The sequence below is a fragment of the Prinia subflava genome, chromosome 2 (genome assembly GCF_021018805.1).
Source record: "Prinia subflava isolate CZ2003 ecotype Zambia chromosome 2, Cam_Psub_1.2, whole genome shotgun sequence".
NCBI classification, from domain to species: Eukaryota; Metazoa; Chordata; class Aves; order Passeriformes; family Cisticolidae; genus Prinia; species Prinia subflava.
This window is the reverse complement of record NC_086248.1, coordinates 43,963,940-43,980,805: the sequence shown is the minus strand read 5'-3', so window position 1 is coordinate 43,980,805 and position 16,866 is coordinate 43,963,940. Positions and strand designations below refer to the sequence as shown.

The 16,866-nt window shown below is 40.2% G+C and overlaps 1 protein-coding gene across 2 annotated transcripts in view; it reads right to left on the bottom strand.

The window, feature by feature from the left end:
- The window catches only part of PRDM1 (PR/SET domain 1), a 102,862-nt gene that overhangs the window by 46,871 nt on the left and 39,125 nt on the right, over nt 1-16,866 (bottom strand). Inside the window, exon 4 of one of the 2 annotated variants that reach the window (XM_063389725.1) lies at nt 16,126-16,198. The exons of the other annotated variant lie outside the window; for it this stretch is intronic. The gene's annotated coding sequence lies outside the window, so the exon portion shown is untranslated. The remainder of the gene's footprint in view (nt 1-16,125; nt 16,199-16,866) is intronic. 2 annotated transcript variants of the gene reach the window in all.

Genomic DNA, 16,866 nt, shown 5'->3' with positions numbered 1-16,866 from the left:
TTTGTTTTTTGAATGGGCAGATCTGAACGGAAGCTGCATTTTTTCAGACAGCTTTCCAATCTCCCTATTAGATATAATATTATAGTCTTATTACACATGTTGCCTACTAGATGTGCTCTGACTTTTATAGATGTCAACTCCATTTCTTAATTCAAGACATTTGTCTCTTGTGATCTCTGCGCCTCTGGGTTAGAGTTCTAGCCAAAGAGGTGAGCCAGCTTTGTATTTGCACTGCAGCCATAAAATCCTCTGGTGCTACATCCCTGAAAACTGCTGCTGCCCTGCAAAAAGGCCTGGATTTTGTCTGTCTGCAGCTCAGCACCCAGAAAGGACATTTTGCAGAAGGGCTCAGTGGACATTCAGGAAAACTGCTTTCAGGACCTTATCTGAAGGACAATACTTAACTTTCACCACCTGGGCCTGGCCCCTGAAAGGAAACAGTCACACTCAATTATTGTCTTTTTCTAGACAATTACTATTTAATAAAACCTCCAGCTGATATTAACTGGTGGAAAAAAGTCTATTTTTAGTCAGGACAGTGATTCCCCCTCACTCCTTTCATCTATGAGTAATGTATTTCCTTTTGCTCTCAGTACCACAAACCAGTCCACACCAGATGCTCAGTATTAGGTAAAATTAAAAATGTGGGCATCATACTCTTTGAAAGATGCTTTGAACTCAAATTAATATACCTAAACCCACTATTTAAATTAAAGATATCCTGTCTCTCGACTGTGTAATTTTCCCTTTTATCAGAAGGAGAATTTTAGTCCATTTAAAGGTTTTTTGGTTCAGCTCCACAGACCACGTTTTGACTTAACAACACATTGTAATTTCCTTTTAGCCACAAGAATAAAGGAAATGTATAGAAGCAACACCATAATCTTGTCAAGCACTCTCTTTCGTTTCCCTGAACAAGCCTGTTTGAGAAAATATGAAGCCTAAGATTTTTAAGATGTTATCTGGAAGATGTTTAGATCATGGAACACTTTTATTGAAAACAGACGTATGTATTTTTATGCATCTACTGATGTACCCACACACATAAAATATATGCCTACTAAATTCTTTTATGGACAAGAACAGAACAGTCTGAAATCTGAAGAGGTTTTTCAGACTTCAATCCTCATGCCTCAGCATTTTACTGTTTCCAGACTTTTGCCCCGAATCTGCATGAATACTTGAGAAAGCCCCACCAGGGAAGTAAAAACCAGGGAGTGCCTGCACCCAGACTCACCTGTGAGCAGGGCTCTGTAACTGCTGTCAGAATTAAAAACCTGGGAGCAATGTAAAATACATTGATTTCTCATGTATCTCTACATATATATGTAAAACGGGCTCCTGCACGACTTGTGCCATTTATTTGCATCTTTGATCTTTTTCAGAACACAATTATTTAAATGGAACTGCTCTGCTTCTGGAGCTACAGGACTCGAGGCAGTTTGCTGAACGTACTTGGACTTTACATTTCACAAGCAAACACCACCCACCTTCACATTCGGGCCATGCCCTCCTGATGTCTCCCCTGATGTCATCACTGACAACGTTCAAACTACAGGCAGAGGTGTAAGAGCTGCCTCTTCCCTTTGGCACTGAAGCAGGGAGCTGTGAGTGCCCTGGTTTAGGTTCTGTGGTACCAGGAGCCACATCCTGTCACACACAGCAGGCCTGGGAGGCACCCACACATGCTCTGGGCCATCCAAGTGTGCATGGATGCTGTTCCCTCTGCAGACCCTGAGGTCTCTCTTGCTCCTTGGCAGCTTCACCAAGACACTGGTGAGGCACTGGAGGGCAGCTTGGCCCTGGCCACAGCACAGGGAGGGGGACCTGCCAGGAGAAAACCCAAACCAGTCTGTAGAAACCGGTGCTGCTGAACTTGCTGTACTGGACAAGTGGAGAGGTAATAGTTGGCAGTGCTAATGATGCCATGAAAACTACTTCAGGACGAGGCAAAAGAGCAAGTTAAGCATCTGCAAGTTCTCTCAGTACTGGTTAGACAGTGATAGTGAGAAGGTTTATCCCCAAGAGCTTTCTCCTCACTGAGGGTGTTGAGTTAACTGGAGGTGACCTCTCACTGACCCAAGCAGCATCTGCAAGTGGTGTGTGGCAGTGGCGGCCAGGAAGCATTTCTCCCAAACAGCGCCCTTCAGAACACCACTCCGAAAAGCAGCAGCTGAGGTGACCCAGGAGTCAGCCACTCAGCCCTGTCCAGCGTGGAGGACTCCCTTCAATCTCCCTTCACCCTCCTGGGATTTCATCCATCTTCATTTGCTTTTTCTTGCTGCCATTTCCTCTGACTTTTCAAACTTGGGACACTAGTAGCTATTACTCATTCTCTTGTTTTTTACCAGCCATGCAGTTAAGAACTGCAACTTTTCATTAATAAATATCACATCAGTTGTTATTTAGATATTCTTTAAATCATTGCATTTTTTTTTCCTCAGGTATTTCTTGGGCAAAAGCAGGGTTTACTGCATTATTACAGTTTAGAAATCTAAGAGAGAAATATTGTAATGCAATTACTAAGTGCTACTCTGGGTAACCACAAAATAACTTGCTGATGAAAACTCTGAATAGGAATGAAAATATAACTGAGGTATAAAGAAAGTAACTGTCCAAACCATTTGAATTTAAGCAAGTATGAACAAACCTCTTCATTGTGTATCCTTTGTCTATAAAAAGGGTGAAAACATGAAGCAGCAGGACTTAACACTTCCACGGCAAACAATGGTGCAAACACCAAGAGATTTTCCAATTTCCTGCTATAACAAACCATTAAGCTCTGAGTAGTTCCAATAATTTTAGTCATCAACTTGCAAAACTGCGTAACTTGTATTCGGTTGATGTGAATTTGAGAAATCTTATTGCCATGTCTGGTTAAGAGAAGACACATAATAATATATTTCAGTTTCACAGTAAGGAAGGGGAAAGCTATGTCTTCTCTTCCTCTCCACTTCTCCATGGTTTGGGAGGAACAGGGCAGAAATGGAGATGTGAGGGGAGAGAATTAGCGTGGGAGATGAAAAGGCGAGCAGGAGTCCTGGTGGCAGATTTAGGCATAGGATCATGTTCACCATTTTAAGAATAGCCCCCAATACTCTAATACCCCAACCTTCCTCCCCAAATATGAGAAGGCAGCTTGCATTAGTGGGTAACAATGGTGAGGAAGACATACTAATGTGCAGCTGGTGACAAGAGCCTCTCAGCTCAATGGAAAAGACAGAAGGAGCCTTGGATTTTGTTTAAGAGGAAGAGATCTAATGACTTCCCCAAGGTTTAACTGAAAGCAGGGAGCAGGGATGGGAGATGAACCCATGAGTCCTGAATCACAGCCCTTTGTCTCAGTCACAAGACTCTCCTTCCCCTTGGATGTTTTTTACTATTTAGGGTAATCAAGAAAAAGACTGTCTTGCCCTCCTAAACCAGGAAGAAGGGCAATGGGTTCCAAAGGAATGACAAACCTTGCTATTGCTCCAGAAACAGAGTGTTTCCTATGCTGGTCATCTGTGTTGAATCAAGATCATTTTTGATTGCATTAGGTTAGAAAATGCAGAGCCTTTCTTAGAAAAGATGCAAGAATGCATGTCTAACCATGCAGCATGCTCTGTTGCAAAGCCTGCAGAGCCAGCTCCAAGCCCCACTAGCTCTGGAAAACTGTAGTGTCCTGGGGGGTATTGCGGCATCAAGAGAGCAAAACAGACATATTAACAGTTAAGATAATAATCTTTACAGCTCAGAAAGACACACAAATTCAGGTTCAGGAACATACACGTTTCTAAGGCTACCTCAATCACTGCTCATACTCCTGAAGGCTGCTGAACCTTGTTTTGTTATGCAATCATGATCTTTCTTGCTTTCTGGTTTTGCCAAGGTTGGGAAAGGATGGGGTTGTGCTCAGTGTGTCATGAAGTTAACAGCAAGGAGCTATTTCTTGAGATTTTTCACCTAAGGATTTTCCAGAAGGACAAAACTCTCCCAAGCAAATTCAGACAAGAGGTTCTTTAGTCTAAGAGGGGCTTTTCTGTCACAGTGAGGCAAAAAAAAAAAAAAAAAAAAAAAGCCAGCCTTGGTAGGATGGGCCTCATATCTTAGTAGAACAATTTTTTTAATGAAGTTGCCTTTTCTATCAGAAGACTGTGCTGAATGATTGAGAAGACCTAGACCTGTCTTTTCTAACAAGCCTTCTAAGTTATTTCTAAGGAATATCACAGTGGTCTAGACATTCAGATACTTCCAGAAGGGTGAATTAGTAAAGCATTATGAAGATTTTTTTTTCGGGGCAGACCATACATAATAAGTTTTCCATCTTTGGAAAAATTCTAGCTGACTGACCAGTATACATGCATGTGCATACCCATGAAGTCACACTGTTTTCAGTATCAAGACCATCTTCAAGCAATTTCTCACTCTTATAATGTATTTATCTTATGTAAAACAGATGCATGTCTTTGGGGTAGGCTTTTGTCTTTTAGTCTTAGATTGTGAATACCCCTTTTAATTAAAACGGGAAATACAAATTTCCTCATTTAGTTCCAAGCCCGAAGCCCACTAGCATGAGCAGCCATCTGCAGATTCAGCTGGAACCCCTTCAGCATCCCACAGTAGGTCTGCTGGTTAAATTAAGGATCTTTGGACATGTATAGACCAGTGCAGCTCTGCTGAGCTGTGCCCTTGTACACCAGCTGTTGTAAAGCTGAACTAGTAGTGCTGTACCCATCCTGAGCCCTGAAACTCCAACCCCAGTTGCACCTTAACAGTCACATTATTACTATTTAAAAGCTGCAGAGCTGATGATAATGTCATCCTTGTTGACAACACCTTTTAAAGTCTCTGCTCTATGCTGTGCCTAATGGGAAGGAACAATTAAATGAAAGAGGCAAACATTGCAAGTGGCATATCAAACTGCACAAGAGGCAAACCGAGGGAGGACACCTAATTATCCTTAATGCAAAATAATTAAGTCCTAACTTTCTTATTAAAATATATTTTTTTTAAAGTCTTCCCTTTTCTTCACGTACTCAAATGAAGGCAGAAGCAGCCATTTCCTTTTCCCATGATGGAAGTGATACCAACTATTATGTCAGTATTACGTGAAATTCCTCCTATCCATTTCTGTTGAGCTAATGTCATCTGACTTAAATGTGGTTATTAAAAGCGGGCTGTTCGGTTCCAACAAACCAAAGGCTTGCAAGTTTTATAGGTACAATTGCTTCATACCCCTCCTACGGGTGATCAGATAGGGTGTCTATTGAATGGACTCAAAGAAACACATTTTCACACCTGTCAGGCCTAGATTAATATCCCTGCTAATTGCACTTTAAGAACGGCCAATTAGTTCTAGTTATAGAAGCTTTCATGGGTAAGGGGGAGAAGCAGCCTGTTGTCACCATCAGGACTCATTGTTCCCCTGAATAGATTTGTGTCCCAAACTGCGCGTGCCTCAGCGGGTTTGACTGGAAGCCCTGCTGCACGCCACTGCAATGACGCCTTTATCCCAGCCCCAAACCCGCCTTAATGATGATAGAGACGGCAGCGGTGACCATAAACATAAAGGAAAATAAACTGGTGCTGTGCTGAGATTACAAAGCCAGAAAGCATTTTCAAGCCAGAAGAGGTTTGCTGAAATTTCTTAGTAATCAAAACCTATTCATTGTCTAAGATAAAATCTTGTTTTTGCTCTAAAGCACTAGCACTTTGTAATAAAACACTTGCTCCAGCAAGGAAAAAAAAAAGACCAGTAATGTGGCTGAATTTGCAAAAGGTCGATAAGCGAAGTTGTGGCCTTGAAGTGGCAGCCTGAAGAGTGACACTGCAGCGCCAACACCACCGGTGGGACACTGGAAAGCAAATCAGGGACCAAGGGTTAGTCCAGCCATTGGAACGTGACCGTAAGGCTAGTTAATAAACACCAGCTAACCCCTTCAATTACAGCAATAAATTGTTGTATTGGTTACATGTCCACAGATTCTGCCCCAAACACCTCTGTGAACTGTTTAATTAGCAAACTCTTGCATCACTGGACAATCAGACCCCGGTGAGCATGGGGGACTCTGGGCTGCTGGGGAGTGAAGGGCGCTGGTGCCCCACGCAGCTCAGCTCTGCAGGGCTTGCCTTAGAACCACTCAACCTGCTACGTTTTAACAGCTCTGGAGATTATTCATTCAGTGACACCTTTTTTTAGGAACAAAATTATTACCGTGAGGGCAAAATACATCTTGGTTGCCATTCTTTCCACATCAGTTTTCTGCATTTCGATAAGAAGCCCCACAAATTACAGCATCTCACCTGCCGCAAGATTAGATAGCCGCGCACGCGAAATGGGTTATGCAGCCCAAGAGATACCGAGTACCTGGAAACTGCACGTGGTACAAAACAGAACTGCAGATTAAAAGGCAGCCAGCCTATTTCTTGAAAATATTTAACACACTGAATTTGGAATTATCTCACTAAGAGTTAAGAACGTTTGAAACATTGCAAAATTATTTATCATTAAGATTACTGCTGGCTGTGAAGAGTGTTTAGATAATATTCATGAGGCATAGGCCACAAAAGCATTAAAAAATTCCTGATACAAAACCAAGTTTTTGGTAAGGGCTACTTTACAAAAAAAGAATCATTATTTCTCCTGAATAAAGCAACAAGTTAAAGTTGATCACTGAGGATCAATTCATAGTTAAAGACTCATGTAAGTTCCCTTCACAGGACTTTTAATTGCTGTGATAAACCAGTGATAGTACATATTCTGTTACCAACTAAAAACCACACACTGATGGAGTGGAAAAGAATGTGGCTTTTAAAAATGTTTGTATTAATAAGATCCATTTAACAGGAATTTCATATCTGAAAAATGGCTAGACAAAGGAGATAAGCGCTATTTGTTATGTTTAGACAGTGAGGAGAAATTGCGTTTCTCTGATGAAATTTTCTTAATGAACTAAACCCAAGGTAAATTTGTCACAGTTGAGAGTAAAAATATGTACAGTGCTTGCCTGTGGAAATCTGTAAGTGATTGCTCCCCATCTCTCTACCAAAAGTATTTATGTGGAAAATGGCTCTAGGCAGAAATGTTCATTTAGAACAAATTTTTGATAACTTTGAAGAAATCTGCTATTTTACACTTCTGCCTGAGAGGTTGAACCTGGATCCTCAAAGGATATCCGAAGAACACAGAGGGCAATTCTGTTTATTGGGGAAGGATGTGGTTGAACTATGCCCTATCCTCCACTTCGCAAAAAAGCACAAGTCATTAAACTAAATTCAGGATGCTCCTGGCTGAACTTGGTGGCTCCTGGGATTCCTCTCCTGTGTGCCGGTTCTCCCAGCGAGCCACCCGGAGAGCCTCAGCAGTAACTCAAGCTCTTAGATTCTCCTCCAGGTATGTACCAGACGGGTCCGCATCGACTCTGGGAAAGCTGTAGGTTCAGCGTTGTTGCTGCCTCAGGTTTAAGGATGTAAATGGTCTGATAAATAAATGGTTTAACATGCACATTTTGCACAGCTAAGCAAAGCAAACTCTTCAAATTCGGGTTCACAGGAGATTTCTGTTGACTTTTACTCACTGGGTCAATCTTGTACACAGCAATTTGAATGCTTACTGTTAAAGAAAATAGTTCTGTTAAACCGATGTGTATTAAAAACTGTTCTGTTAAGCGTTGTGTACTGTTGCAGAATCCAAAGGTTTAATGTCTGTGCCTCTAGAGTGGACAATGTAGAACCACTCTAGTGGTTTTCTGTTTTCTTCTTTTTCTTTCTCCTCTATTTTTTTTTTCCTTTTCCCTTTTAGTTTTGTAATACTAAGCGAATTAACATCTCTGAAGTCTCGGGGTCTCAGGACAGGCTTTCAGGCGACACCGATTAGCACAGCCTCGCTGAATTAAACAGACTGAAACAATTCAGGCCATTGACAATCCACGGGGGCAGGGTGGGGAGAAACTGCAAATTAGGAAAAGAATAGAGGACACAATACCAGCACTCATGTCCTGGCACACAGGCTTTTATTCTGGAGATAGTTTAGAAGCAGTTCGTAACCTTTGGACTCCAGACAGTCTGTAGAACCAACAAGAGGAGGTTCAAGATTTGGTCTGCACTTTCCATCCAGCCCCAGCAGTGTCAATATTTGGAGGATGCACAGGAACTCATAAAGTCTCCGTAAAATGCATGTTAGTGAAACGAAACAACCCCCCCCTACCCCGAAACTTGTATTTATCAAGTCTTTTTAGACTTTGTCACTTTAAGCCAAGCAGGTGCTAAGGAGGTAAAAATTTATAACTTTGCTGTGCTTAAAAGAGCAGTTTGCCAGCAAAAATCTCATGCATTCTTATTTAACAAACCTGGAGTTCAAAAGCTGCCTCTTGTTCCAGGTTCCTAATTTCTGATTTGCTTCAAAAATTTTGAATTATATGTTTAAACTTTTTGCCATTGACAGAATAACTCCTAGAAATGGTGAAAGTGTGATTTTTCTGCCTAAGAAGAAAGTGGCTGGAGAATCCACACATCAAAATCACTTACGTTCCAGGCCTGTTAATATTTCATTGATCTCATTCATTGATCTCATGTCATTGATTTCATTTAAAATATGTTAATCTTTCTTTCCTTCTGTATTAGAAAACAATTCAGTTATCATATCAAAACATACTTTGTCAAGAGAAAATTATTTAAACAAAATAACAAATTAAGGTTTTGTTCTTTGATAGTAATTTTAAAATACTAAATTTTAAAAGAAATTACAGGTATGTATTTTATTTTGTGAATACAAGATGCTTAAAATAATCTTCCTGTATGCCAGAGAATTTCATATCATGCTAACTAGGAAGGAACATTTACTATTAAGTTAGTTGACAGATCTTTTTTGCAACCAAAGTCAAATGAAGTATACTGCTAATAAATAACACAAAACTAGAAGAAAATGAGTTGTCTTTTAAATGTCTCATAATTTTGTTTCTTGAGCTCAATTGAATTAAGTATACTTACACCGGTGCAGGGGTAACTTAAATGAAGAGGGAACTGAGTGCCCAATAATATTGCAACAAAGAATTTTAATCTGGTCAAAAATAATACTTTAAATACATTAAATTAGAAACTTCTATTCTGAACAGAGGCTTCTATTGTAGCAATGGGTGCTATACAGTTAAAATCCATCACTTTATACAAAGCTATCTGGTTTTTAGATGTAGATCACTTCATTCATCAAGGGAGGACAAGTTAGTCTCAGAAAATAACCACAAAGAGACAATTTCTGATGTAATTAATGTATCTCCAACTAGTCAGAATCAAAAAAAATGAAATACCGACTTAGTCTGCCCATAACTGAAAAGGTGAAACCCACTGATTTTGCTCTACGTATGCTTTTAAAACCTTCAATTCTGAGTTCTGGATTTCTACCTGTAAGAACAAATAATTTTCTTATCCTCAAAAAACCCCTAGTTCTAGTATCTCAAATGCATAGACAAATTTGCATTTGCCATTAAAAAAACAAAAACAAACCCACACTATTACAACTCATCTAAAACCAGCATTTTTTAAACAGTTCAGATTTAATATACTGACTCAACCCATTTTATAAGCCAAGATGATTAATAGAGATGATCAACAGAGATGATCATACAATGTTATCGTTGCAAGAACTGTGCTTGAGTGAGAGGTCTCTCACATACACAAAATGTAGATTTATGCCTCTGTGAGATTTCAGAAAAGAAGATCATTATCCCATATGCCTAATAACAAGCAGTTTCCACAAAGTTTTCAAAGCCGCCAGCATACAAGATCCATGGTTTTGACTCACCTTATCTATTCATTTTCTGCCTTGCACAGAGAGCTCAAAGTTTCACACTATCTTGCCCCTTCGCTCTCCGTACGGAGTATCTCCACACTGTAACCTCCTGAGTAAAGCACGATCTTGCCTATTTCTCTCCCCTTTCTCCAGGCCTTAGCACAAAGTTACGCCAGCTATCCTGAGAAGCTTTACACTGCATCGAGCACCTGTTCGGACCACAGTCAGTTAAAAAAATCAAAATAACAGCTGAGATGAGGTCAACCACCCTACACACTTCAGAATGTACTCAGAAACCCTACTACCCTCATCCCTCCTGTTTCAATTTGAAAACAGCAGCTCTGATAACGTGATGTCTTCCTGCCTTCTTTCCCTTCCCTATTTGAGCAGGCAGTGAAAGCCCTCCTGCTTTCTTCTACTCCTAAGAGTAAACCTTTAGTCTCCAGCCTGAAGTAGGTTGTCTGCAGGAATAAGACACCTTATCCCATACGGATAGCGTCCGTTTGAGGAACACAGGTTCAGCAGAGCCAGTTAACCATTAGCTAGCAGCCATGCAGATCATATTGCACTCCTTGTGCCTACTTGCTGAGCTATCCCTGCAGGAAGTTTAGTTGAAGAGAAGCACTTGGGTCAATCAGTCTTCTCTGAGCATCGCTACAGGGTTAACACCAACATAGAACATCATGATGAACACTGAGCCAGCTCCAGGCACACCTTCCATGCTCGTAGAAAAGATGGTTGTCAAACACCTCACTTCAACCACTCAAGTGTTTATTGCCAATACCAAAAACTGCTCAGAAGGAATTCATAGGCACTACAAACTCTAGAGGTTTTCAGGTTTAAAAGACATTCCTAAAACCGGTCCACACAAATGTTCCCCTACGTACATCCATAACCTGGTCAACTCTACAGGCTGAAAACAGCAGCTGTCTTGGTAAAAAATAGTGGAATGTTACAACACTTCTTCAAATATTTTTCCTAGAGTCTTACAAGTTAATTGTGCTCGTCAGAAAACTATTTAATGCTGCCATTATTTTATATCAATCTAAATCTTGACAAAAATTTCACCTGCAACAATACTCTATCATGTCACACAAATAATTTTGTCAAGCCCAAAACACAGGATTTATTATTATGGACCTTTATTACAAAACCTTCTAGAAGGCACAAGCAAGAGCCCTGTGCCAGGCATGAAGATACCGTGCAGAAAGAAACCTCACCAGTCAGAGCTGGAAAGAAGAGAAGTGGCATTACCTTCCCTTCACAGGACAGTGTGTGTTGAGGCTTAGAAAGATTAAGCCCCTTCTCCTGCAACTTCAGACTTAGCATGGCAGCTATTAACATTATGGAACTTTTTATGCATGCCAGGGTTCACCAGCACCAGGACTGAAACACAAAGGAATTCCAGTCTCCAGTCATTTAGCCTGAAACAGACACAGGAACAGAATGCACATCTCTCCTATGTCCTATCCACGATTCTAACAACCCGAGCAATTTTAACAACCCCCTTTTTACACCTATACACCCCTCTCCTTGTGACAGTTGGTGCTACCCTGTTCCTGGTTTATATTAATTCAAGATCCAAATCTAGCGCATAGCTTTCCAATCTTCGTAGCACAAATAAGATTAATTTTTAATTTTAAGGCCCTGATTCAGCAAAACATTCAACTACGTGCTTAATTCTATCCCTATTCAGTAAAGTACTTAAGTATTTGCTTAATTCTCATTTACTCTGCTGAGACTTGAACATGTGCTTAAAGATAAGCCTCTTCTTAAGTACTTTGCTGAACTAGGGCCTAAACTGTGACCTAGGAGCCAGAAAGAAAAGAAAAAAATAGATCAATAATGTCCAGTGTTATTTCCTCAGAATATTAGGTTAGCTGCAAAAGATGAAGAAAAAATAAAAATCACTTTGATTCAAGTAGTACCTACAGCTAATACAGCTGCTGCATTGGAAGAGACCAATTTTAAAAAATCTTATTAGAATATATATCTTCAAAAATTCCTTTTTGTTGCCCATTCATATCTACGAATATGCCTTATGGCAACGTGTTGAACCTACCACTCAGTCTCAGTTCCATGACTGGAACCTTGAAATTTTACAAGTCAGTTTCCTGATATTTAGGGAATAAAAATTTAGAGCAGAATTCAATTTAATACACTTGAATAGAATTCAGTTTTGCATTATCTTAAGAGAAAATTAATAGAGGAGTTGGGAAGATGCCAGGGAAGGAGTCCATAGTAAAAACAACAAGGAGAAAAAAAGACAGACTCTGGCACTCCACTAGAAGAATGGCCTGGGTTTAGTCTCCATCAACAGAGACCAGGTTTATTACACATACACTGTGTAATACATTTTCTTGCTTGAAGGTCTCATCATGGGTGGATCCTTGGGCCAGTGTGGAGATAATGCAAGATCAGGATCAAAGAAGCCCTAGTCAGGTAGGGAAAAATGTGTCTTAATATCTAAGCTGAGGCTTAGATAGCAGAGAAGGCAAAAGATTATTACAATTTTATCAGGAAAAAAAAAAAAAAAAAAAAAAAAAAAAAAAAAAAAAAAAAAAAAAAGACACTGGCTAGTGTGGCTTATTTCTTCCTATTTGTCTGTCCTGCCCTTATCACCATGAATCATTCCATAAAGCATCTTCCTCCAGCTGTAAGAGCCTAAACTGACCAAACATACCCTTTTATTGCAGGCTCACTGTTCAATTAAAGCTACCTTGCCTGTTTCAAGGATATTGGTATCAATTCATCTGACATGGCCAGAAAGTACTGGGAAGGTGGAAGTCAGGAAAAGCATCTGCAAATGAAACTTATGTCCTATTTCTTCCAACAATCTATTATTTCCTGGCAAAAAGTCTGGCGAAGCCCAAGTACTTAAATGGGATACATGCTTCTAAACTGCGGAAAGATGCTTTCACTAGGTGTGTGCCCACGCAAATGGAACTCAGTGCTCCAGATGAGTTCCACTCTTGGAGAAACTGACCCACTGGCATTTTGCCAGGAGAAGAGTCCCTCTCACAAATAAAGACCAAACACGTGTCACTGACAGGTCTTCTGTTGGCAAGTCTTTCATGTCAGCTGCTGCTCTTCCTTCAGGAACTGCATTTCCTCTGTAGCTGGAATCCCTGTTTTCATCTACCTTTTGATTTCCAGCTAAGAGGAATGCTATTTAATCTTTACAATTCCTAACTTACACATATGCTTAACTTCATGTACTGTGAATGGTTCCACTGAAGGCTGAATTATGACACATAAAGCTAAAACATATGCCTAAGCGCCTGCAGGATTGGGGCTGAAAAATGGAGTATTTACTAGCTATTACCCTTTTGATGGATCCATCCCACTATAACGATGGATAAAAGTGTTTATTAAAATCTTTGAAGACGAGAGGCACTCTGTAAGTACATGTGTGGGGTAGGGGAAGTGGAGAGACCTAGAGACACAGATTGGCACTGGCTGCCCTGATGTTTGCCATAGAAACCACACATCATTGTTAGCAGCTGCAGAATTAAGAAGCTTACGTGGTTGAGGTAGTTCCTCGTATTTTGGACAAGCATAGGCAGACAGCAGAGAATGCAGTTTCTCAGCTCCCACCTCAGTTCAGTGGGAAGTGGCAGCAGAAGGAAGATGCCCCATGCGGACAGCACTCCTTGGAAGGCTCTGTTGCAGCAACACCCATGCTCAGCATCAAAATGCAGTCACCCCTATCACCACGGCCTCTCTCTCTCCTATCTACAGCCATCAGCTGAGACAGAGGATGGTGAAGGGATGAGAAATGTCTAATCTGTATTCCTGCTGTCAGGAGGGTAGGAAATGCCACCTGGCTCTCCCCTTTGACCACGCACGGGACCAGGAACTTGCTGGCCCCTACTGAGCTGCCAGGGCTGTGGAGGTATAAAATATTTTCTAACAAAAGAAACTGGATCACTTGCCCAGGAGAGCCATAACGTTTATTCTGTTCTGTTTATTCTGTCATTCTCTGACAATGAAAGATGGCTTTGATCCCCACAGCAGCCACACATCTCTGATTGCAAGCAGCAAGCCCACCTCAACACACTTAGAATGCATGTTCACCAGCCTCCTTCCTCCTCCAGGCTGGATGTCAGGCTAATCAATTTGATCTGACATATTTTAATTAAATTAATTAAGATCTTTCTGAATGGACTTGATTAGTGTTCCACAGAGGAATCCCCCATGAAAAGGAACACTGTGAGGAAAAGCACTAATGTTTTCTCCTCTCATAATGAGAAGTTTCTTTGGTTGTTATTAGATTTTTTACACCATTAATAAAAGCACTTTATAAACACTTAGCATATGATGAGTTTTGACACCTTGTTAAATTAAGTTAACAATAGTCTTCTACACACAAACAGAAGATTTTCATGTCCTCCTTCAACAAATTTTGTTTCTACCAAATCCAGCATTTCAAATACAATGACTTAATCTGATTTAAATAGAAATATGCAAAATTGAGACACAAAACAATCCCGATCAATTCCAATCAGCTTTCACAGAGCAGCTTCTTGTACAAATACTGGAAACTCAGCATGTGTAGAAAAAAGATGTTGCTAAAACCATGAGAGGCCACCTTGTTCCCTGCATTGGCTTGTGCAAGAACCAAGACAATTTTTGTTCCACTAGACTTGACTAAGGTTGTATTGGCATCATTTCAAAGGGTCATGTATGGACAACCCCCCCTTTTATCTGTAGAGATGCAACAGCATGACCAAGGTAGAAAGCATCACCTTGATTTTCCACACCATATCTGTGCTCTGCTTGCCTGGGATCTGCAGAAGCACTGGGGCAGGAAATACCCTGGTGCTGGTAAATGACAAGTGGCCACAGCCACAATGTCCACAGGAGACATCCCAGCAGGCAAGACAGGCACAGCCAAGTGCAGGTCCTGCAGCTGGTAATCACCTCTGCTGTGTCACAGGCAGTCAAAAGGACGAGTGCTGCAGAAGCCTATTATAAAGTGACATGGAATCCTGAGCTCACAAATAGAAAAGCTCATTGTACTCCACTTATAGTAAGGGCATCCTTGACTGCATGATCGCCATTAAAATGCAGTTAATTCTTACCACTAGTTTAGATTGAATGTACTTTGAAAAATAAACTCACCTGTAAATATTTTTTTTATTTTCCATTGTATAGCAGGCAGTAATTGGGTCTCTCTACCTACTTTTTTTTTTTTAATCTCCCATTTCTCCCTACTTTGTAGGTTTAGTTTAATAGCAAATGAAGCTTCCCAAGAATTGCAAAGGATTTTGAATTCAACCTGAGAGGAAGTAGCAGTGATCTTGTTGTAACTGAAAGGAGCTCAGATAGTGAAAAAACAGTGCTTCATCCACGAACACTTCCTTTTTCCCTGAAGCCAGAGTGGTCATTCAAAATACTTTATTTGAAAGGGTCAGATGATGGTGAGGCCTATGAATTTTTTTCTGACAAATGATGAACAGAGGAAGGGAAATCGGAGGTGGGAAGAAAATATATTTGGAATGGAAGTCAAAATAGAGGAGAGATAAAAACAACACTATGAGAAGGACAGAAAAAGGAGGCAAAAAATTGAGGCATAAGCTAGAAAGTGAAGATTGAGACACCAGCTAGGTACTCTGAGAGACAGATTGAATGAGATAAAAGACAAGACTGATGTCCCCCAAAGAAAGAAAAGATTCTGAAAAAGATAAAACAGTGATGACAGGAAATTATCTTATAAAATAAGAAACAGGGAAGAAGAAAAAGCAAAGGCCACTGTAATTTTTAATCCATTACTCCTTTTTATTTTTTTTCAACATGTCTGTTATGCTATACATGTCACCAAAAAATCTTGCATTCTGATAAGTCAGCCCCCATTTACTACAGTGTTTCAACAAACAAATGCTACTACAGCTTATCTGCTGGTTAGTCTGACTCCAGATGCATGTTCTGGTGTTATTTTAATTAGTCTCATGGCTTTCTGAAGTTCAAATTCATTTATTCTGAGCATGAGCCAATAACTAAAGTCTTCTAATTGTACTGAGATTAGATTCACATGTCAGAGTACAAATTCCATTCCAAAAAACATACCTGGTTGCAGCATCTGTTGCTGTTTTGTTCTCATGACCATGCTCAGATAAGAAATAGAAATTGGCTAAAGTATAATTCTGTTAAGTGATTTCAACAGAAACATCTATTTTGAGGCATTTTAGGCTTTTTTATAAATGCTTCAAGGAAAAAAGGCAGGTAAACAAAGAGCCGTAGATTTACTTTTGCCAGAAACAAACGAAAAAAGGGGTTTCTTTAATAAATTAAAAAAGAAAGGATGCAATAAAAAAGACATAGCCAGGAAGAAAAAAGAATTCAGTGTGACTGACCTTCAAGTTCCCTCTGCTCTTTCATTAACTGTCCACTGAGGTGATCCCTGGCCAAATACGGGCAATTCAGAGCCTGTCGTAGAATTACAAGATGAATTAGGGACTGCTGCCACAAATTTACAGCTACCAAGGCCTCTGCTGATTGCTTTTTCCCAGACTTGAAAGTAATTTCACTGGAAACACTCTTACCGTGGCCCCAAGATCAGCATCACGACAAATGAGGAAAGGGAGTAACACTTTTCCCTTCCAATTATCTGGTGATTTTTTTTTTCTCCTCTGTGATTTATACGCAAATAGACATACTTAAGCCAGTCTGACATGAAAATGCCAGATCTAACATGGATTGTTTGCTTCCTGAAAAACTTCCCAGGAAAACCTGAGTTTTCAGTTCCCTTGCGGAAAGGTGACTCCTGTATTTTTTCTTTAATTTCTGACTGGCAGAGCTTATTAAATAATTGCAATTATCAGCCTGAGCAATTACTGACTCACTGCACAATCAGTTGAAAAGCTCATGCAGTTGAAACTGTACACAGCTCACTACAGGTGAGTAACTTCACATGCATGAGTAGTGTCACTGCACTCGGTGGCATAACTCATGTGCATAAGTATTTGCAAACCCGGGGCCTCAGATTGTAAACTCACTGAAGCAGAAACCAGATCTTATCTGCCTGTAAAGCACCTGGCACTGCACCTATCTTTGCCACTACATAAATTAATTATCATTAGCATCTGAATTTTGTC